This window comes from Haemaphysalis longicornis, unplaced genomic scaffold, assembly GCF_048455015.1.
Source record: "Haemaphysalis longicornis isolate Haplotype H1 unplaced genomic scaffold, Haemaphysalis longicornis Haplotype H1 scaffold_5, whole genome shotgun sequence".
NCBI classification, from domain to species: domain Eukaryota; kingdom Metazoa; phylum Arthropoda; class Arachnida; order Ixodida; family Ixodidae; genus Haemaphysalis; species Haemaphysalis longicornis.
In genome coordinates this window covers 2713810-2737653 of record NW_027526385.1, presented here as the reverse complement: position 1 = coordinate 2737653, position 23844 = coordinate 2713810, and positions in this window count along the sequence as shown.

The following is a 23844-nucleotide window of genomic DNA, read 5'->3' as shown; positions in this document are numbered from 1 at the left end:
TTCACGATTGCCTGCTTTATCCATTTTTTGCGATTAAACGCGCGGGATCTACAAATTCAGCTCAGCGATAGTCGTAGTTGACCATGGAGCAAAAACGGTGGGCGGAGCGACGCCGACGACGCATCGCATGCACGCATCGGGTCATGTGTCTCAAATTCACGCGTACGACTTGTCGTGGTGACAGTCGTAACGATCAGTCGCATGCGAATCGAGTGTACAAATCGTACATGTGTCCAGCGCTTTAGTGTGAACCGCGTGCAATCCGTAGCAGACGATGCAGCGAACGTCCCTGACGTCACGGAGACCATGACGTCACGGTCCGACGTCACGGAGACCGTGACGTCAGGCAGTCCGCTTGCAGGCTCTCCTTCGAACGGCCATTTTCCCGCGCGGCGACCGAATTTGAAAGTGGTTGCAATAAACGTGCTATAATTAATTATATGTTGGTGGCTGACGCCTTTCGGTTCGATTTTCGTAATTACTGGGACCATAGGTATTCTTTACAGCATAAAAACTGAAAGCGAGAAATTTCGTGTCAGTACTCCTTTAAAGGAGTACTGACACGAAATTTCAAAGCTGAGATAACTATGTAGAACGCTTCCTTTTTATCAGGAGATATCTCCCAGCAAGTTTCAATAGCAACCGTTCAGCGAAATATATTTAAAATCCATTTTAATCTTCGCCCGCACAAGAAAGCCCAGAGCGGACCGACATGACATCATCTGCTACTTGCCCCAAACTGCCGACGTCGGGGCTCCTGTGACGAAGCCGACGCGCTGGCTGTGGTTGGCGCGCGCTGCTCGGGCGTGTGTACACGTCATGGTTTTGGGACTGACGTCATGCTGCCCGGGCCTGTGGGGACGGCGAAGACCTCGGCCGGTCTGGGCGCGCGAGCCTCGCGCGCGCTACCAGAGCGGCAGCGATACGGCAAGAATGGTGACGTCACGTGATACCTCCTGTCATGGCGGCCGCTCGGCGATCGTTTTGTCGAAACTGAAACGAATAAACGACGCCGTAAATGAATGTTTACGCTGCGCTCGACCGTTTAATCTGTCATTCTATGATTGGGGGGGCAAATCCGACTGCCACCTGCTCGTGGTCCCCCCTGCCAGCTGGCTGGGCAAAGGTGGTTTCGGCTGCCTAGCTTTGGTCGGTTGCTAACGGCAGCGGTGGGTGAGAGCCAGGACTCACCCGGAGATGCAAAACCCCAAGGGAGTGGCAGCGACTCCCTGGAACTGTATGGGCCAGTTCCTTGCACCGGAGCCGATGCTGGACGCGGAGGCAGGCCCAGACAGCCTGGGTGGCTACCGAGGTTGGCTCTGGGATTCTGGCATAAAAGCGGTGAAAAAGGATCCCTTATTAAGGGTCCGCCGCAGTCACCCCACGCGTGCACGACTGCTCGCTGCCGACACGAAGGTTCCTGGACAACAGGATCGAGGGCCTTCGATAGGTGCTCATGATTGCCAATGTCTCTGGCCTTTAGTAGTGACCAGTCTAGGAGGCGCGCACTTGCTAGGACCGAGGAAAGAGGGATTGGCTCACTTCTTAGGGAAGCTTCTCGTCCTCAGTATCGGGAGTAGGGCTGGTCGTACTCTATAAGGATTACTCCTTCCACCTGATGACTGCTGCCCGTATGGGGAGGGTTCCCTGGTGGGTGAGTGGTTGGCATAGGAGCACATTAGAGGTCCACCGAAACGCTATAAGTCACATAGGCTTTCCTATGGAGATAGGTGATTCAGGTGCACATAGGGATCGACGGATGCATACAGGGTACAGTTACCCCGTCTGTCGGACAGTTAGCTTTACCAGTATCCGAAACCGTCGAGACGAGGGGGATTAGTACCTATGTAGGCTGGGCAGGTGTCTCTTGAGTACTCGGGGGACCTGGTGGGTGTTAGCCGGGGACTGGTTGTGAAAGGGGTCCAGAGATTAGGTGTCGTCACTCCGTCGCAGGTTCTCCCTGTTCTTCGATGTCTGAGCTCAGATGGTTGGAACCTATAGTGGGGTCCGCTGAATTCCAATTGGAACCGTCTGACGCCCGTCCTGAGTTTTCAGGCCTATTTTAGGAGTCAGACATCTAAGGATTAGAACAAAAACCTCGCTGACCCCATTCCCACCCACTTTCCCATAACCCATTCCTTATTACCACCATCCGCATCCCTCATCCCAACCTTTCCTGCTACCGTCCCAGGGGAGATCAGGGGAGTCTCCCCGGGCCCGCTATCCTGACTGTGGTGTCGCTGTGTAGCATTTTCCCCTTTTATTTTCCACTTCGGTGGGTATTTCCTTCTCTTCAAAACTCTAGTTGACCTCGGTCCAGTTTGTTTATTTTTAATTGGCGTCACCCGTGATACGTATGTGGTACGGGTTGGGCTTTTATTTTATATTATAGCCCTTTAGCTTTATGTCATTCTATGATTAGTGGGCTGGTAGGCACGCATAGCAGCGAAAAAAACGTAACACCAAAATTGCGTGTCAGTACACCTTTAAATCCTATAGGGCTTCTGGAAGCCGAATATTTCCATCATGTAGATTTGAATGGTGCCAGCAGTGACCCAGCACTGCCGGCACCGCGGTGCCGGCAGTGCTGGGTCGGAGCGCAGAATCTCCGCTGCCGGTCAGCGCACGCTTACCATCGCGGCAAATATCTTAACGCCGCTTTTAAATTCAGCGCTGATAACAACCTCCAGCACAATTTTTCACCACACTAATATCTACTTTCTCGCATGTGGAACTTCTTTTTCGCGATGAGATTGATTAGAAGAGTGGCGACAAGCTGTTGCTATCACGGTCTGCGCCGGTTCGAGCCTCAGTGATATTAAAAAACCGACGACGGAGAAGACATCGCCGGCCTAATCGCCTGGCCAAATAAAGTTGTTCTGTCTGTGTCTGTCTGCCTGTCGGGTGGCAGCGACTCATCCGAGTCTGACGATTCAGATGATATGTCGCCTGCGCGGGCGAGTGCGGACCATGTGCAATCGTAGCAGACGATGCGGCGAACGTCCCTGACGTCACGGGTGAGACCGTGACGTAAGACATGCCCGCTTACAGGCTGCAACCTTCGAATGGCCATTTTCCCGCGCGGCGACCGAATTTGAAACTGGTTGCAATAAACGTGCTATAATTAATTCTATGTTGGCGGCTGACGGCTTTCAGTTCGATTTTCGTAATTACTGGGCCAATAGGTATTCCTTACAGAATAAAAACTGAAAGCGAGAAATTTAGTGTCGGTACTCCTTTAAAGATCCCCAGGTGGTCATAATAAATCTGGAGCCGTTCACTACGGCGCACTTCATCGCCTGCGCTGCGTCGGAGCGTTAAACCCTACAATCAATCAATCAACAGATCATATGATGTGCAATCCCTTCAAGTCCATTTCTTCTGTGTTTGCATGATTGAGGACTCGTTTGCAGCAATCGTACAGCGAGTAAGTTATAGCTTGTTGTCATGAAGTGGAATAGGATGACGAAGACGCTCTCTACGTGGTATGTTCTAAACGCCCCGAGGCCACCATCATCATCAGCCCGAGCAACTATTTACCAGGTTCCTGACCAGCTCTCGTCAACCTTAAGCAATGCACAGCCGTCTTTCAGCCCGCGCGAATACCTCGAGCCTTTTCGCGCGCAGCGCAAGGTACACCCCTCCCCACATCGTACACTCACATGTCAAGGCGGCAGTCCGTCCTCCTCCGACAGATACAGACTAACACATTACCCACTGAACATCTCGCACATCGCTTTCGAAATTTACCCAGCACCCCTACTTGCTCGTTCTGCGGAGGTTACCCAAACATATTCCACACAGTATGGGCCTGTGATCGACATCCTAAGTTGACCCACATTCCGAATCCAACTCTGGCATCCTGGGAGGCAAGTCTGGCTGACCCCAGCGCTGCGACACAGCTCCTGCTGACGTCCAGAGCAGGGGAAGCCATGGCCACAGCTTCCCAAGACGGCGCCCTGGACTAAGGGTGCTTAGGAAAATAAAGTTTGCTTTCTTCCTTCCTTCCTTTTCTCCGTCGCTTTCCGCCACACTGCCCGTGGGGCCTGCACCTCGCGTCGGCCGTGGTCGCGTCGGTAGCCTTAGAATAGAGGAAACGAGCGTTTGAAGGCCAGATAGGGGGTCCCAAACAACATGCTCGCTCACGACAGCAATTGAAAATTTACATCGACGACTAGTGACATGCTGTCGCGGTGAACATATCTTCCCGAGGCCGGCTCTCAGAAAAGGCTTAGCACCTCCGCAGTTGTAGTCACCGCTTTACGAAGTCGCGCCGATGACGATCACCAGCGCGATCTATCACTGCACTATCACGCATTTATAAACTGATTTTCAGCACGACTGGTGACAAGGCAGAGTGCCGGCAGATGCTTGCCCGGTCGCGCGTATAGCGGCGTTTCCGCTTGCAGAGACTGTGTTTTTCAGCGTTATTCATACCAACGTTTATAGAACCAAGACCTTGGTTCTATAAACGTTGATTCATACCTTGTAAACGACGCGCTATAAACGTGTAACGGATAGCGACGATCGACATGAATTCGTCCCTATTAGATATGCCGTGTGCCGGTGGCGAGCGCCGCACGCCGGAACCGCACCCGCGTTTCCTCCAGAGCCGGGAACGCTGATTGGCTAGCATTTAAAGGGACCCACCAATAGCGGCGCCGTACTGTGCAGTGCTTCGTGCGTCATAGAGGCTGCTTCAGAGCATCCTGCCCCACGTCAGAGCGCGGCAGTATGGAGGCGAGGAAGCGGTAAGGGAAGAAACAGAATCTTTTTTGCGTGTTTGTGCGGCCCCTGCTTTACGCAGAGGTGTAATATTTGGTATACATTGTCGTGAATGGGTACTCTAGCGATTGCGCGATTGAAATGGCGACCTTCGGGAGCAGGGCCCGTTTAAGCTGAACCAAGCAAATGACACTGGCACTCTTATCTCCAGGAAAAAAAAAGGACCGCTGCTCTAAACCAAAAACCCCAACAGCACCCAGGGAGACCTTACCTGAGCAGCGTAGTTGGGTGATCACGGTTGGATGAGTTTTTGACTGCTCTGGGGCGACCGCCCCCCTCCATCTGACAACGGCAAAAAGTTGGGTGCGGTGCACTGAAAGCGGGCTTTACTGTCACGGAACCGGCGGCGCGGCGGCTCGTGGAAATCAGACGCGCAACTGACTCTGGCAGATGATGATGGTGATGATGATGATGATTTCTATTGGTTTCCCTTTGTATCGGGGTGATGACGTGTCATCTTACCAAAAAGGACTAATATACCAATGTTTTATACTGTTCGTATAGCGCTCTTAGGGCAGGCACAACAAACTTATTAAGCACAAAATACTTTTTTTTCATGTTACAGGTGGTAGCTGTCCTAGGCAATATTCCCCTCTCTGCTTTTCGTCCACCAGCTATCTAATCTTCTTTTGGTTGCCTTGACAGCCTTGAAGTTAACTTCCTCTGTGCTACCCTTAAAGGAGTACTGACCCGAAATTTCAAAGCTGCGATAACTATGCAAAACGCTTCCTTTTTATCAGGAGATATCTCCCAGCAGGTTTCAACAGCAACAGTTCAGCCAAACATATTTAAAATCCATTTTAATCTTCGCCCGCACGAGAAAGCTTAGAGCGGGCCGACATGACGTCATGTGCAACTTTGCCCCAAACTGCCGACGTCGGGGCTCCCGTGACAAAGCCGACGCGCTGGCTGTGGTTGGCGCGCGCTGCTCGGGCGTGTGTACACGTCATGGTTTTGGGACTGACGCCATGGGGACGGCGAAGTCCTCGGCCGGTCTGGGCGCGCGCGTGCGCTCGCTCGCGCGCGCTTCCAGAGAGGCAGCGATGCGGCAAGAATGGTGGCGTCATGTGATACATCCTGTTATGGCGGCCGCTCGGCGTTTTAAAGGAGCCATGAAGAGAAAACACAAGTTTGGTTCATTCGAAAGATTGCCTCGTTAGAACCATAACGACACCACTTATAACGCAAACTTCGCTCAAATAAGCTACATAATTAGGAAAAACGGGAATGGTCATGCGACCCACCAGCTCATTTCCCGCAACAGAACCTATGCCGTCACATGGGCTAAGCTCTGCGATTGGCGGAGGCCGGCAAAAGCAAACGCATGTTAGGCAGGGCTTACAGTTTGCATAGCGAGCTAAATGCCCGTGAAACATACTGCACATTCTTTTTATGACAAAGAACGGTGGAGTAAACGGTTGAAGTTCCGAACGAACACGCAAGCGTGTGCGCCAATGCGTACGAAACAACCGCCTGGCCGAGCTCGACATCTCGCCGTCGCGCAGACGAATTTTCGGGTTCGAGGCGCTCTGACCTTGGAGGAAAAATGCCGTAAACACCGCGCATTGACGCTCGTATCTTTCTGGTCGAAGCAGAGAGCTCGCGCGAACGGCTTTCCATACACGGCACCGGCCAACTGGCATAAGCGATACTGCTACTGAAGTTGAACTATTATTAACCGTAATAAAAATACGGCACATACGTACCAGTTGTATTCGTCCGTGGCGACGGCGCTGACGAGGCAGCGGTGCCGACGGCAGGGCGTTCGTCTGTTGTGGCTATCGCGGAATGGTCGCTTTTCCGTCCACCGCGTATCCCACAACTCTTGCCGCTTGTGCACTTAGAAGCGTTGAGCGTTCAAGTGGTGTGAGGTTGTTAAATGCAAGCCCGAGCTCCTCGGCGAGATCAGGCGATTCCATGACTAGGGCTGCGGGTGCACTAGGTTTTACTAGCATTTTTAAAATGGCCGCCGTCTCGGTCGACTCCCGCGTGTGGGTGCTATATGGAGTCGACATACTAAGTATCTGTTTCATGGACCGGCCCGTGTGACACCATTGCTCACGTCACCAAATGTGCAATTTTAGCGGGAGATTTAAAATTTTGGCTTAAATTGCCTTATTTCTCAGTGAATAAAGCATCATTTGCTTCCGGGAAAGCGCTTGGGGTACTATGAAACACCTAATCTTTCGAATAAAACAAACTTTTGTTTTCTCTTCATGGCTCCTTTAAGTGCGAATGCACTTCTTAAGATTCTAGTTCACTCTATCTTAAGCGAGCCTGAATCGTCCGCCGCCTTCATGGAGGAAAAAAAAGCTTAGGAGAGGCCCCCAGCTATCCCCGCGCATTGGCAAAAGTGTGGAGGAAGTCACGTGTTTTCGGCGGCCATTGGAAGTCGCGTTAGCAACGGCGTCCTAGCAACAGCCCGCCCGCCGTTCGCCAGTCATGGAGGAAAGGCAGCGCCTGCCTTGTCGTCCGATTGCGAAGATTGCTGCTTCGCTTTGCTGCGCTGTGGTCTTGCGGAACTCGTAAAGGATGCTGCGAGTTGCGACAGCTGCACCGATGTGAATATGTCATTTAATTTCTACTTGCAAGTGCACCTTGTACCGCGTCAAGCTTTTGCTCCGGTCGCGAGCACGGCGCGCCTATTGAAGTGCAGATATCGTGAACGCGCCGTCCCGTCGTACGCGCGGACACCCCTCAGGTAGATTTTCGGGAAGTGATACACGGTGTGCAGTACGTAGGCGACTTGCAACCGAACGATTCGCAACTCAATTTTTTGGTTATCGCCGCTGCATGTAGTTTGCTAGGCCGGCAATGCGCGGCAGTGCCTTTGCAACTGTTGCAAGGTAGATTCCCAGTTGATATAATTCCATCGTCCTATTACCTTAGTAGGTGTCCGTCTGTTGACTGGAGAGTGCTGGATCTGGAATCTGGATCTTTTTGTGGTCTCGCTCTGGTTTTCGCTTTTCAACGCTTCATACTGCGAGGTTAGTGTATGAACGTTTTCAACTGATATCGCCTTGAATTTATTGACACTGAGACAAGTTGAAACTTGGCGAAAAGAAGTTTATTGACGCCACGCGCCACCCTCTCCTTTTTTTACTCAATAAAACGTTTTGCCTCCTCCTCCTCCTTCGCAAAAAATTCTATCGAAGGCACGCGTACAACGGTAAAAACATTCCACAATTTTTTAGCTTGAAATCTGCATGAAGTGCTGCTTACCTATATATATAGAACGGCCGTTTAATTGACTAGTCATCTCTGGGATTGCCAGTGAAACTGCAACGCAAACTTGGGCACTTTCCAGTCCGGTAGCCGCACGACGTTCGCCCACTGTTTGCGGCGTTCTCAATCGCTTGGGAACCTATAAACGGCGGCGATTGCAAACAAAGGATGAATGCACACCAATGTACAGCAATACTTGTCAGCGGAATGATGCACTAACCGGTGGAAAGTGACGCCCAATTCCTTGGGTACCGATCGCGACTTGCAGCCTGGCACCGAGCATTGCGGCATTGTTAGAGCGAGCCGCTTCGCAAAACTGCTGCGGCCACTCTGAAGACGTGTAACGGTGTAACCGCGCGTTTAGGTTCACGGTCACGCGCTGCAAAACGGCGTTCTACCTGCCTATCAGCTGATTTCCGCCGGCTCGGCGCTGGCAGATGCAGACGACAAGAGAGGCGATACAGGACGGAGGAGGCGGAGAAGGTGCATCGAGAGAGAGGGAAAAAGAGTCCGCCATTCGACTTACAGAAATGGTGTTTCCGGCTGCGCTGGGTACGAGAGCTTCGCCGCTGCGACATTCCACAATAAAACACAATAAAAACAACGTACTCTACTCTCGCTACCAGTCCACTGCTCGGTGGTGATCTCTGCGCCCTCAAGCGTATTTTTTTTCTTTCTTTTTTTTTTTTTTGTCTTTTCGGCATGGCGGGTTCTTGTAGCGTATGTGCGGTCCTCGCTTTTCAGCAGCGGCCGGTTAACCAACGGATCGCCAGCGATGCGACATGGTGAGTGTGGTGAGTACATACGACCAGTTTGTTACGATTCAATGCTTTTAATACCTCTACGCTTCCTTCTTTGCTGTCCCGCCCCGAGACTGTTGTCGCGAGGTTTCACACTCGATCCGGGAGGGCAAATTAAACGGACGAACATTGTAAATTTACCGCAGCATCTAGTGACTGTTAGAATCCGTTGACATTAGCTGTTAATAGTGCCAGTCTTTGGTGTTTCGCAGACAAGCTGGTTGCTCAACCTGAATGAAAACGCAGCACACATTAGGTAGGGAGGGAGCCAGCGACGCGGATGAGACAACTGGCTGCCTTGGCATTTAATTACAGCAAAATGTTTGCACCAAGAAAATTGATGAGCTATAGCGATCGCCATTCATCACGTTAAAACCACATTCTCGCAATCTGTGTTCCTTAACTGAAAGGTACAAACGTTGCTTTGTACATTGTTCGCGACCCTGTTTCGTCTCACTTTCTCTCGCAGCTTTTTTCAGTCTTTCGCAGGGCATATTGTCGCGGCATTAGTTTAGTATGCACTCGTACGGCTAAAGTCAAGCCTAGGGATTGTCACGCGATGAAAGACTTCGCAACCCCTTTGGCTCTTACTCGGAAATAATGTTGGGGCGTTGCTATACCCAGCACACAACAAAACAGAGTACAGTGCACGTGCCACACACTTGTCTGTAACAGCGAGCCTCTGAAAACGGCGGAAACAATCTTTTACAAAAACTGTGAGGCCAAAAGTGGTCGGTAAGATTTAAGAACGCCATGCCATAGTAGTTTTCTTTATATTCTTTTCGGGCGAGGAAGGATGAGGCTAGAAGTATGACAGTTGTGTTATAGATAAGTGTGTTGCTCTCTGTACACACTATATCACCGGTGGTTAAGGAGCTAGGGATAAAGGAGTGACAAAGAGGGAAAGGAAAACTGTTCAAGTTGGCTATCATTTTTGACAAGTGACTTTAAGGTACCCGCAACATTTTTTTAAAGTACAAGGGCAGTCTCACCAAAACTGAGAACCGTACAGGATTTAGTAACTTGACGGGTTGGCCTAGTTGATATTCCATTGCTCGAACAGTGGAGGGCAATAAAATGGACAGGGGCTGTGAAAGGACAACACAAGTGCGCTACTACAACTGCAGTTTATTATACAGAAACTCTTTTTAAAAACAAGCTAAGGACAAATAAAACTGTGCACAAAGAAAAAAAACAAATAAAGGGGTAATCACGTGTGATTAATTCTGCACGCTCAGACACCCGTCAACCCATGCGCCATCTACAAAATTGAATTTCAATTCAATTTCTCTGCCTGATGGTGCAAGTGATACACACCGATACACCTGTCTTATGCAGTCTTGAGTATTTGCTGCTTCTACTTTTTATTTTTTAATTGTTGTAGTTTGCTAATTGGCATAAAAACTACCTCCCTACTGTGCCGATCGCTTGATCGACTGCAGCGGGTGGAGCTGAGATTGGGTAAACCATTCAGGCATCATGGGACCCACTGCAGTGGCTATGGTGTTGTGCTGCTGAGCCCAAGGACGCGGGTTCGATTCCCGGCCATGGCGGCTGCATTTCTGATGGAGGCGGAAAGCAAAAACGCCCGTATGGTCGAGATTCGGTGCACGCTAAAGATCCCCAGGTGGTCAAAATTAATCCCGAGCCCTCCACTGCAGTGTGCCTTTAGCGAAGGTGTAGCTTCGGCAGAAACCCCACAAACAATTATTCAAGCATTTTACCAGGTGAAGAAAAAATAACGTAAAAAGGTAAATAAGTTTGCATTGTTTTCCTTTCATGCAAATAAATTAAACATGCTGCTGGTCATACCAGAAATTTTAGGGTTCAGTTTTTTAGTATGAAGGCCTCTGGTACTAGTGCTCCCTTTAGTACGTGTGATCAAATGCTGTTTGCTGGCCACCAGACCCACCCGCAGCTTGGAGAACATCTTGTACAGCCTTCTGCTCAGTTATTGTTGGCTTGGCCATTTTTCCGGGTGCAGCATGATTAGGCTTCCGTTTAGTAGAAACAAATCTGAGCTTTTTTTGTTGCTTGGAGTATTCGCCACCGAATGCTGGTATGCACTTGCAGCTACGCTGAGCTTCTCAAGAATTTGTCCCAAAGCTGGCTCCAGCCACAATGCAACTTTGTCTTCAAGGTCTGGGTTCTGGAGGTACTGAGAAATGGCCTGCATCACTGATGTTTTGTTCCCTTCTCCTTGACAGAGTTCAGGGCAACCAACGAGGCCACGGCATCTTTCACTTCCCTTTCGCTGTTGCAGTCCTGCAGAATAATTAGGGGACAACGAAATATAGCCGTGAATTGCTGGTCACTGCATCAGTAATGTATACCTGTCAAGCGTGACAACCAGCTTGTCTTAAACATAAAGGACTTTGGCAAAATGACTCAAGCCTTTATGTGGCGAAGGCATTTTATCAATTTTGCTTCCCTGAACAAAGTTTGGAATGCTGAGAGTTGAAGCCAGTTTGGTTATTGATGTAGAAGAGAAGGTATGATCTACGTGAATTGCAGAAATTGTGGTGGGACAGCACTGAAAAACCAGAGACTAGAGGAGACCTAAATAGGGCTCCTAGATGAGATATGAGATGAGATGAGATATGATAATCCTTCACAATCAAAGCGACAAATACCCAATCTGTAAGGGAGTGCGACAGGGTGATAACATCTTGCCAAAACTGTTCACAGCGTGCATGTCTGGAGGGGGTATTCAGGAAGGTTGCCTGGGAAAACATAGGATTAAGGGTAAACATGAAATACTTGAGCCAATTGAGCTTTGCAGGCGACATAGTCTTTTTAAGCGAGTCTGCAGAACACCTGCAAAAAATGCTTGACGAATGTCGATTTAGTTGTACATATCAGTAAATTTGAAGAAATCATAAGCACGCTAAAGGTGCCCTTTTGGGCATAGGTGATGAACTGCTAGAACAAGTAGGATAATATTACTACTAACACCAGCTGTGAGTGCTGATCTCAATTACGAGAAAACAATGGGGAACGGGTATGGGCTGGGGTGCAATCTGCATGCACCCCAAATGATGAAACATATGCAACCTGCATCACTAAAGAGCATACCATACAACCAATCCATGCAGCAGGTGGTGGCATATCGAGCGGAAATTTGGTGCTTTGTTAAACAACTGGAAAGGAAACTTAAGTCAGCCCAATGGTTCATGGAACAAACTTGAGTAGGTGATATCGTAGTTCAAATTAAAAAAAAAAAAGGAACTTCGACTGATCATGTAACATGATCTGACAGCAGGTGAACCACCAGAGCAACACAGCGGCTACTGAGAGATGGGCTTAGAAAAAGGGAAGGCCAATAACTCTGTGGAGGAATGAAAATGGGGGCAAAGAGTGGACTCTGGCAGTGCAAGATAGGAGCAGGTGGAGGTCAGTGGGAGAGCCCTTCATTTTCTATCACACTTGTTCTTAGTCAGATGTGCAGAATTTCTAAATTTTTTACATTTTTTTGCTGTCGCTTGACATCAAATTTACGTTGCTTTTGTTGCATATGCATGTAGCCTGGAACAAGCCGACATCAATATCATTGCTGTACTCACGAAGAAGTTAAAAACGGCAATAGCTCACGTACGATATCACTCCACCAGGGCTGCGGGTCCAGATGTCAACTGGCACAGGCATTTTGAAAGGAAATTGCTATGAATGCATGATATTGTCTGCCTTTTGTGATGTAGTTTGTTGTCACTGCAGTAGTTTATGAGCATATGAAGTCCAAAAAACAAGAACGGTTTGTGCCGCGCTGAGCAGCATCCGGGTGTGGTGATGCGGCACAGTGGCAGCTTCCGTTTCTGTTCTTAACTTGTACCCGAGTATAGTCTCTTTTCCAAAGATGTCTACTGTGAGCTGTGTTTGTTATTGTGAAATGATCACCTTTTCCACTTTGAATAAATGCTTGAATTTTGTCAAAGACAAACAACATTGCAACAGCAGATCAAAAGTAGTCGGGCATTGTTTATCTGCTGCTAAACTTTGTGACCGCATCCGTGGTGGCTTCAAAGTGTGGTGGTAGTGCATGTGCAGCAGCAACCCGCTTCCTTCAATGGTGCCGTTTCCCTTTCCTGGTGTGCTCCAATTTTCTTTTGCAATTCTGTGATTGTCACAATTTTCTGTACCTAACGCGTTTCATGAAACAGGGATCTAAGGCCTTAAAAGCAAATAAACTGAATATTTGTAGGTCTCAAACCCCAGTCACTAGTATGCAGACCTGGTACAGTATTTTTACATTATGAAGCAGAGTAGCCAGGCAATTTTCGCAGATGCTGTATAGACTGCTTTTGTGCAAGGCATGTCTGTTGCTACAGGGTGCAGGGTGTCACTGCTTTTTCTATGACAAATTGTAAAAAACTCATTCTGGGAGTCCCGAAAGTATCTTACCCTGAAGGTGGTGGCTCTCTCTAAGCCAAATGTTGTTTTCCAACTGCTAAGGCCCCTGTTGTCTACCTAAGAGCTGCTTGAGAAGTAGTGCGTGTGTGTGTGTGTGTGTGTGCAAGTGTTGAGTCATGCAAATCAGTTGTAATGTAAACTCAACGGTAGGCATGCAGGTGAAAGTGTTATTTGGTGTGTTAAACCCGAAATTAGACTGCTTATCCTTCCGGTTTATCAACCATTCTTTGGTGCTGTTTTCATGTGGCACCCAACTTGTGATTCCCATTATAGCTGCTCGGGACCATAGCCAGATTTTTTTTTTTGGGGGGGGGGGTCTGGATTTTGGGAAGGAGGTAGTTTTCTTGAAACAACAGTAAGTATTGCTTACATGCTGCCTGGAAAAGATTTCGGGAGGGGTTCAAACCCCCAAACTCCCCCTCTGGGTACGGCCCTGTAGCTACTGCATGTAATTCAGAGTTCAGCTGACCATCATCTGAAGTGAAACTTTGCTTCTTTTGCAGCTGACCATGGCCACGGTGACTGCGACACACTGGGCCATCTTTGGATGTGCAGAAAAATGGAGCGCAATAAATTTGTACGCTACGAAATACTTCGGTTGAATGGTTACTTGTGTTACCAGAAAACTTTTCTTTGAGATTTATGGGCCGATCAAAATTCATCACATTGAGGTAATGGCAGGGCATTATTTTCTAGTACCAGGGTCCTTTCACCCGACTGTGGTTCCCAAGAAAGACACGGGGTCCCTGGAAAACCACACCTTTACTGGAAGTCCCGTTACCCCCAGGTCCGATCATCAGCATGTCACGCTGTGCACACCTAGTCCAGCACTGTTGGCCATGTTCTAATCCAGGCCATGTCATGCCACATCTTCGTCTTCCCCTGGGACATATCCCGTGGGATTGACCACCGCCACCGTTGTCCGGTTACCACAATTTGAAACGACGCGCAAGGAGCAGTATAACGGATGAGCAGTTGTGCACAAGCAAATTACATAGGCAAAGTTACACATGCCGTGATCCCTGGCTAGTCATCATTCGTCTGGCTGAAGTGCAGAATGTCTTTCCATTTCTGACCATTTTGGTGTTGCCGTGTCACTTCCTCAGCAAGTGTGACAAGGTCATGCGAGGCGACAAAATGAGCCATAATGGAGTAAGGGATACAACAGGAGTTGCAAGTTATTTGTTTTCATCACGTTACTATTAGTAGACTACCTATAACAAAGCTACCTTTCAGTTCTTATGAGGTTTCACTGTAAATGCCACGAAAAAGTAAATCCCTGTTAGTCCATGAAGAAAAAATGAATGTTTGGTTCATTGGAATGACTGCCTCATTAGTATGACACTGGGACGCAGTGCAACTGGCTGAGGCCAGCAAAAGCAAGCGCAAGTTGTTAGGCAGGGCTTATGAGCTTGAAAAACAAGTTTTTTTTTTCATTTTATAATAGTAAGAATCGGGTGAACAATGGAACTTGAAAAAATTATGTAAACTAAACAAAAGTACCAGTGTGCACTGTTGTGCTGTGCACACTACGCTTGTTAGAGCTGCTCAGCAGTATGGCGCTTTGGAGTTTTCGCACAACACTGGCCGATTGGCGTAAGCGACATCGTCTTGCATGACCCTATTTCTTGAGCATACCCTATATTTCACGAAACGATTACAACATGCTGTAACAAAGACAAGCCAGAAATACAAGCCAGGTGCACATACACTCAAAAACAAAGTGAGTATGGACAGGGGGGAGTGGTATTCATGCGCCATCTAGAGGACCAGCGGTAAATGAAGAAATGAAATTATAAGGCATTTATTTTGCCACAGGGCATAGATGAGGGAGTAGGAGTTGATGACAAAAGTTAATTGAACATGAAAATGTTCACTTCGCAGATGAAGTCCAAGAGGGAATGATGATGAGGCCCACGTATCCATGTAGTGTATGCAGTTGCGTCGGCTACGCGGAGGCCTGTCACCGCAAGATGTTGCATCCTTGTCGGATGCAAGGCAAGGTTTCCCCATCTGCTGCAGCCCTAGTTAACGTGCTCAACATTCATTTCAAATGCCTGCCCTGGATACATCATCGCTGACATCACAAGAGACACTATTTAGCGAGAGGATTGAAACTTTGGCTTAAATTGTGCAATCTCTCAATGAATAAAGCATTATTCGCTGCTTGGCAAGCAGTAGGGGCTCTATAAGACACCCAATGTGTGAGTGAAACTGGTATTTTGTCCTAATGGCCCCTTTAACGTGAATAAAAGGTTTGCTCTACAACAGGATTTGTAGCAACTGCGAAACTTAGCAAAGAACTGTAATGTTGTGGCACAGCAGATAAGACGAACCGTGGTTGAAGTTTATGAGCGATCTATTTACATCATTTACAAAATGGCCATGGGAGAGTCAGTGCTGGCTTCGCCCCCACACAGCTTCTCCCTCGTCATTGTCATCAATGGTCAGCCATGGGAATTGTCCACCATGCCCCGTGACAGAATGGCACCTGTAAAAATCAAGGAATGGTCAGGGTTACTCATAAAAGGCCAACGGTACTCACATTTCAGCTCGGCCAGATTTATCAATTTGTAGTAAGTACCACCCAACACCACCTGTATAAACATTGCCTGACACGTCGCGTGCTTTTCAATAGGAAGGGTAGGGACGCTTAGTTCAGCCACTCATCCGCTATGTGGTGCGCGCTGGCGGACATTTCGCCTTGCGTCACTGCTCTGGAGTCGCAAACGCTGCACCCACTTTTATGACGCGTGTCTGTGGGCTTGCCTGTTGGGTTTCAAGAGCCGTTTCGGTCACATCTTAGGCACGGCGGGGTGATAGTTCTGGGGCGCGCTAGGGATCTCGTTCAACATGTTGCTCGCTTTATACTTGCTGCATTTTTCCAAAGATAACTGACGGAGGAGGAACTGAAATATATGTGTAAGAACATATTAATTGTCAGGTAGATAAATAGTGAACAGAAAAACTATATTTTAGGAAGGTGCAGCCATTATTTTACTGATGTTTTTTTCTCTCTGGAGGATTTAGGGAGGAAAAAATTGCCTGCACATTTTTCATTTAGGCGCTCGCTTCCACCATTACTTTAGAAAAATATCACGTGCTTGTAAAGTTTAGAAGATTACAGAAAAAAAAGGATAAGCAGCTGAGGGTTCCACCACGCTGTTCGGACGCCTCTACAGTACAGTCCTCAATTTTAGAAGTGCATACCGATGCGGAGTGCGAACAGCAGGGAGAAAACAAGACCGAAATGCGGAGGGGACAGGGGGGGTATGCCCCACTGAGAAAATTTTGGGGCCCGTGATTCAAGTAGATAAGAGCGCAAAGCTGGCACCAGCCTGCGGCAGCACAAGTGATTTTGCTCCGAGGCAAAGGCGGTTTTATCAGGGACAGACCAAGACAGACAGGCATGGTGAAAAACAAGGCATAGGAGCGCCACCTGGGGAACCCTAAACAAACTTTAAACTATTTTGCATAGTTTCCGAGAAGCGGTGCTGGCCGGCGGACATAAAAGCACAAAGGAAGGCTACGGAGCCGGGAAGGGTAGGAGAGAGCAACAGGAGAGTGGCTGTTTGGCCATTTTTTCGCTCACGTGTTAGGCAATAATTATACAGGCGGCGTTGGTACCACCAAATCAGCTGGGACACTAGTGGTGGCCCCGCGAAACGCTTCATTAATCAGTCGGAAGAAAGCTCCGCGTCAGACCACGCTACACCTGCCAGCGCATCACAAACAGCCATGACGCGCCTGTTATGCTCCAGCCGACGGGGGCTTCTTTCTCCAGCCAGCCACGCAACTGGAGAACCAGTCGAGCTCTGCTGTGAACACTTCACCTATTTGCTACCCCATGCGCACGCAGAACTTGCGCGCAGGCTCGCTCCCAAGCTGCTGACCGTCCGGCCGCTCGCTGGACAGCCGCAACATCACTTTAAATGGCTGCGCTCTTCTCGATTTTGGTTTCAAAATCGACGATTTCTGCTGACCGCTTGCGGCTTCCACGCAAGTATTTCAGCTGTTGTATTTTCATCTCGCTTTCTTTTTCAGCCGACCATACAGAAATATTGTTTTCAAGAGGTTGAAATTTTAGTGCAGCTGGCCTTTAAGAAAAAATGATTTTGGTGAGGGTAGTTTGCAAATTTTGACAGTCTAGGGCCACTGCAATGACAGTCTAGGGCCACTGAAAGGAAATGGTCGCTGTGAAAGTCCCAAGGAAAAGCACCCGCATGCTGCCTGCAAGTTTGAGTACGCTAATACAGGAGGAAGAGCCAATGCAATGGCTGCTGCTTCGGCTGGGTCTCGAAGATGGTGAGGAATCCAGCAACAGGAAGAGTTACACCACTGGCATGGATGGCTTTTCCACATTACACCAGGGGCGGTATTCTCGTAATTGTCCCTTTTAAAAACGTCCCTTTTGCGTCCCTTTCATCGTGACGTACTTCCGGTTAAGAAGTGGAAGTTGGCAGCATGGAGGAAGGTTGGCAGTAGGTTAGCCGCGCTTGCGTTACGTCACATCCGGTTCTTTGCTTTTAGCCAATCAGGGCTCGCCAAAAGGGACACTTTTGAAAGGGACGCAAAAGGGACAAAACTCGAGAATACCGCCCCAGAGCTGTGCAGAACAGCCCTGAATATGTGGGTAAGTTTCAAAAAAAAAAAAAGCAGTAATTGTGAATTGTTTCTTTGATCACGCACACCAGGCACGGAAGTGCCGTCTTTCTTCCGTTACCCCTCCTGGCTACCTGGCTCTGGCTCCCCCGATGCCTCGCTCTGCGGAAGTATTCGTCAACAAAGCTAGGGCCAACGCAGCTCTCACACCCCACATCACTAGAAAATGAATTTACCCAACGGGATCTCCACCTGTCCCCATTGCCGGATGACCGTATTCGCCACCCTTGACCACCTAATCTGGCGCTGCTCCGCGTTTTCACTGTACGGGCCTATCCTCACATATGCTATGCCTCCCGATGCCTCAGAAGATGAAGTTTTAGTACCCAGATTAGTACCTAATTAATCATAGTTATTAACCATGATGAGATGTTCATATGGAGAACATGCAACAGGGTTGCCGCTATTTAATACTGCAAAAATTCCTGAACAATTCGCAGCTTCTATGTTTTGATGCATAAATAAATCATTGGTTTTCTTGGTTTGCTGGTGTGATTATTGGACCTGCTTGGTACGCTGGTCATACGCACGCACCTTGACAACAAATTCGTCATGTATTTATATTTGGCAGAGGCATAAAGAGTAAGGACAAAGTAATATTTAACAGCCTCTGAATGCATTGCAACACCACAACGAATGTGATGCATTGTGCGGAAGAAGCAGGACATGGAATATTATTGGGGCTCTTCGATTGTGCATAGTCTGTAGACGCTTCCTCGTATTCGTCAAGGATCGTTCGTTTAATTTGTCCTCGCGGATCGAGTGTGAAACCTCGCGACAACAGTCTCGGGGCGGGACAGCAAAGAAGGAAGCGTAGAGGTATTAAAAGCATTGAATCGTAACAAACTGGTCGTATGTATTCACCCATGGAGGAAAGACTTCCTCCATGTATTCACCACACTCACCATGTCGCATCGCTGGCGATCCGTTGGTTAACCGGCCGCTGCTGAAAAACGACGACCTAAAAAACGACTCAACACAGCCGCCATCACACCGATTCACGCGAGACAAAAAAAAAAGAAAAAGAAAAAAAAAGTACGCTTGAGGGCGCAGAGATCACGACCGAGCAGTGGTCTGGTAGCGAGAGTAGACTACGTTGTTTTTATTGTGTTTTATTGTGGAATGTCGCAGCGGCGAAGCTCTCGTGCGCTGGGTGTGACGTCAGGGCCTCTCCTAAGCTTTTTTTTCCTCCATGGCCGCCGTCGTCCGCATAGCAACAGCTGCGGGTGCGCGCGCTCCTCGTCTTCCTCCTCGTCTTCCCTAGCAACGGGGGGAGATGGGCGCGCGCTACTCTCCTCCTCCTCTCTCCGCTCAGTGACTGCGGGTGTTGGGCGCCTCCTCTCCACTTCGGGCGGGAGAGCTCTCGCTCGCGTAGCGGGCGCTCCGCATTCCGACGCGTGAGGGCGCTCGTGTAGCCCTCGCCGTAACGGCGGGCGCTACTCTCCTCCTCCTCTCTCCGCTCAGTGACTGCGGGTGTTGGGCGCCTCCTCTCCACTCCAAGATCACGATATCCACCGTAATCGCGCAATCAACAACCGTGCATTCGCACTTACACACTCTCCCCCTCGGGGAAGTGCGAGGGAATTTTTTAAAGTCGAAACCGAAACTGGCACGAATAAACGACGCCGTAAATGAATGTTTACGCTGCGCTCGACCGTCTAATCTGTCATTCTATGATTAGTGGGCTGGTAGGCACGCATAGCAGCGAAAAAAACGTAACACGAAAATTTCGTGTCAGTACTCCTTTAAATCTTATTGGCGGTGAGATGTTTGAGTGGCGCCCCCTGGCTCTGACGTCGGCTTAGGGACTCGCGCCGCTGTCGTCATGCTACACTCCGCTTGTGAGGGGCAGCAGTGCCTGGACAAGAAATCACCCGCTTCGTTGCTGTAGTGCGTTAAAAAGCGTATTTCTAGCGACTAGCGACTAAGTTATTTTGCCAGCTTCTGACGCATCTGAATAATTTGAAGCTGTATCACCCACAAGTTTGCAACACACGAAGAGATAGAGAACATCTTTTTTCAGAGTATCGGTCAGAAGATCGTGTGTAACTCGTCCAAGGGCGTCCGCAGAACTTTTTGCAAGGGTGGGCATCCATTTGCGGGGAAGGGGGGGGGGGGGGGGGGGAGTATGTTGGATAGCACCAAAAAGGCGCTATTTCTGGTTACAAAAAGTACAAACAGCGAATTAGAACCAGAGTTGGAGGATATACATTGAATTTTATTACCGAACAAAGAAATAAAGTTAATAAAGCAGGTGCGAAAAGTTACTGTCACTTTGTAAAGAAGAGTGGCCAGTCTCGCTGCGTGAGGGTTCTCGACTCACGCCAACTGATCACCAGCACACAGCATAATACATTCACATACATTGAACTCCACTCCGTCAATCTTCTTTGAATAGCAGCTGCAGACGCCTTGGGTTTTTCTGGGCAAATTGGGAGATGACATGTGTGATGAAGTCTGTTGAAATGGCTCACGCAATAAAGATACTACTCGCCTCCCTGGCTTTCAATGCAGTACAGGCGTACAAGCATTTTGAGGGGCTGATTTATAGGTTTCGTTTCGGGGCTTGGGTGGTGCTGAGCACTGCTGACATTTCGCTATTTCGAAGTAAATGGTGTACAAGGTGATGGGACGGCACGGGAGGATGTTACACTCTCCCTACTAGGTGTAGCGGTGATGATTTTTTTGCTAGATATAGCTGCGACTTTGTCCGAAAACTGAAGTTCTTGCGGTAAGACTGCATACATATAGAGTTTACAAAAAAAAAAAAAAGTCACACCTTTCAGAATTGTTCGCTATCTTTAATAGCCAGCACAGGCAATCTGTTTCGCTGCCATCACATGACCGGCAATGCTAGTCAGTGTCTAAAGGGCAATGTTGACCGCAGTCCTGAAGGGCGTTCCATACGGATACGCAGGACCTGAGTGTGCTAATCGTTTGAGTGGCGTGGATTGTTGCACTAATTGGTTCACGTACATAATTAAAAAATCTTTGCGCTAAAGGGCGGGACAAATGAGAGAACGTCGGCGTCATTCTCTCCTCTCTTCGGTCCTTCAGGGCAAACTTATTTTAATTATAAGCCAACCAAGCTGTGCAGCTTTTTTGTAGTGCATAAAAATATCCAAATTTCCAAGGGGGGGCAGTTGCCCCCCCCCTTGCCCCCCCTTCCGGACGCCCATGAACTCGTCCTTTCTTGCTTATTCGCGAGGATCAGCTATCAGAGCTTCTCGATAAGTATTGAAAATGCGTAGGCTTCCCTGCAGTATTTTTGAGATGCTCCTATGAAGACTCAACAGTTTAATGCTAGAGAGAGAGAGAGAGAAAGACTTTATTGAATTGTCCTGCCGGGGGAGGTGGGCGGGAGCCACTCAGGGCCTGCCCCCTCCTTGACGTTTCCTAAGTCGTCCCCGAGACAACGCCTTGCGGGCGTCTACGAGGTCGACGCGCGGAGGGTCGTCGGGTGTGATCCCTCAGACCTCCCGTCGGCGCCTCCCTACGCTTCTGCCCTGCAAGAGCAGCCTCGAGCCGCTGGACTGCCCGGAGTTGAACATAGTGGTCAGACGAGTCCATAGCACTTGTGATATCGTCCGGCCAACGCGTTGAGGCGGTTGCCTCCACTGGATTTAGTTCACAGTCCCACAGTAGGTGGGCCAAGGTCGCTCGTACCAAGCAGCGGCCTCTACACGCTCATCGCAGAGCAGGAAATAAAGCGGCTTTCTTCTGTTTCTTTCGTTGTTGTCTTGCATCAGATTAATGTTTCTTGCTTTTTTTCTGCCCAACGCATTAATTTTTGTGCGCCGTCACCAACTTCTTATTAGGAGGTTTCGGGATGTTTGGGAGGCCCACAAAGGTCGTGTGGATACTTCCTTCATGTTGTATGTCATACATTCCCTTCTTCACAAATTGGCTTTCATTACGGCTGCGTGTAAGAAGGTGCATATCCGCAACGTGCTTTGTTTATTCCCATGCAAATACAATGAGAAGGTTTGTGCTACGCCCCCGCGATCGCGCCCTAAACGACGTGGTCCACAGTACTCGAAGACGGCTTTTGTGCTCCGTTATCTCGTTATCATAACGAACTGACTATCAACTCGAACAATGATGACATGATTACAGTGTTGAAGGCATGATATACTCGCTAACTAACGTAATAAATAGTATACCTGCATATATTACAAGAATCGAAACCGAAGAAGAATTCCAAGTAGCTCTTTATTGCTTTTCAACCCTTCCAGGCGCGAAGAACAAATCCTATTCTACTCGGTATGGCGTTCTATGATTTGAAGAAAATTACTTTTACTCTCTTGTCCTGGACTGAGGACCCGTCCCACAAACCAGATCGATTTAATTGTTAAATAAAGTTTTCCCCTCCTCCCCTTACTCCTCCTCCTCCTCTTGAGTGCAGTTTTCCTATAACGCGTATCCGAATATCGGGAAGATATGGCTGTGCAAAATGTTCCGAAATATCCCTCCAGGTCTTAACAAACATATATGTGTTACTATTAATTTAACGAAGACGTGACTCGTTTTGGTCAATAAACCTCCATAATGGTTAGATGCCTGGTATAGAATCAGCACGCACGTATATACACACTGGGTTATTTGGAACTCAACTTACAGTTTTTGCAGTCTATAGTGCATGTCGGAAATTTTCATGCCTTGACAACGTAAAGTGATGTGACAAAACACGTTCGAGCGTTCGGCAAGGTTGCAAAAACTGTTTTACCTTACATATGATTACCGGGAATCGTAATGCCTTCTGCCAAAGCCAACAGCCCTGAAGGCCTAGAATTTGTTTTGGTCTTCCATTTTCGATGTTGTCGGTTATTAGCAGCTGACTGTTCCTTTTGTTCGAATGCTTACTTGAGAAGCTGACGCCTAGCTCTGACTTTTCGCGCTCCGCTCAGGACCGGCTTCGCAAGGAATGGGATGGTGCCGGTAATGTTTCTCCCGTAGCGGTATCCAAAACTATACTTTAATTGACACCATGAGTTAGTGTATGCGATTTTAAGCCTATTATTATGATAAAAAGTTACCCGCACGCCAATTCTGGTGCGGACAAGCATCAGACGTGGACCGAGCGCAAAGAAACAGCAGGGAGAGCGAGCCTGAGTGAAGCAGACGACAAATGCGAGAATCCCTAAGCTGACGTCACGGAGGCGGGCTTCGCAGCGCCGCCTGTGTTCGCGCTCACCGCCAATAGGGCCTCTGGAAGCCGAATATTTCCATCATGTAGATTTGAATGGATACCCTCACATTCTAACACTATGTGCCGCATAGTTTCTCTTTCTTTTCCGCAGACCACGCACGCCCCATCATTTTGTGAACACTTCTCCACAGTGCTCTTAAATCGCAAGCAACCTGCTCTAGTCTCAAAAAGCAAAGTACTACCCTTGGAACTATCGTAGAAAATTTCCTTTTCTGATGTCGAATTTCTCAGCCCTGTACATCGCTAACGACTTCTTAGCTTCCATGTTTTCTCTCCATTTATCCGTTTCTATCTGAGTTGCATCTTTTTTGGTTACCTTGGCTGTTTTGGATTCTCCACGGTTCTTTCCGTATTTCATCGTTAGCCTTCTAGTCTTCCTTAACCACTGCGTGTTCACGCTTTTCAACATATAGGTACCTAAAAACCTTATCTGCCCACCTACGTTTATCCATTGCTCTCAACCTCCTCTCAAAATATATTTTAGTCTGCGCTTCTAGAACTTCAAACGACGCCCAGCCCATATCCTGCACTGCTTCGTTAGTTGTTACCGATTCGCCGCCTGCTTGGCTGACTCAGTCACCGCTCTCCGCGCGCGCTCTGTCATTCGAGCTCGTTCTTCTGCCGCACTCCGACTGATGATTGAGGACGAAAATGTTTTCCCACGACCCCCAGCTATTGCTCACTCAGTAATAACATTGTGTCGGGCTCTGTTCACCGCTTCACGTGATGACTCGTGCCGCGTAAAAGGTCATTACC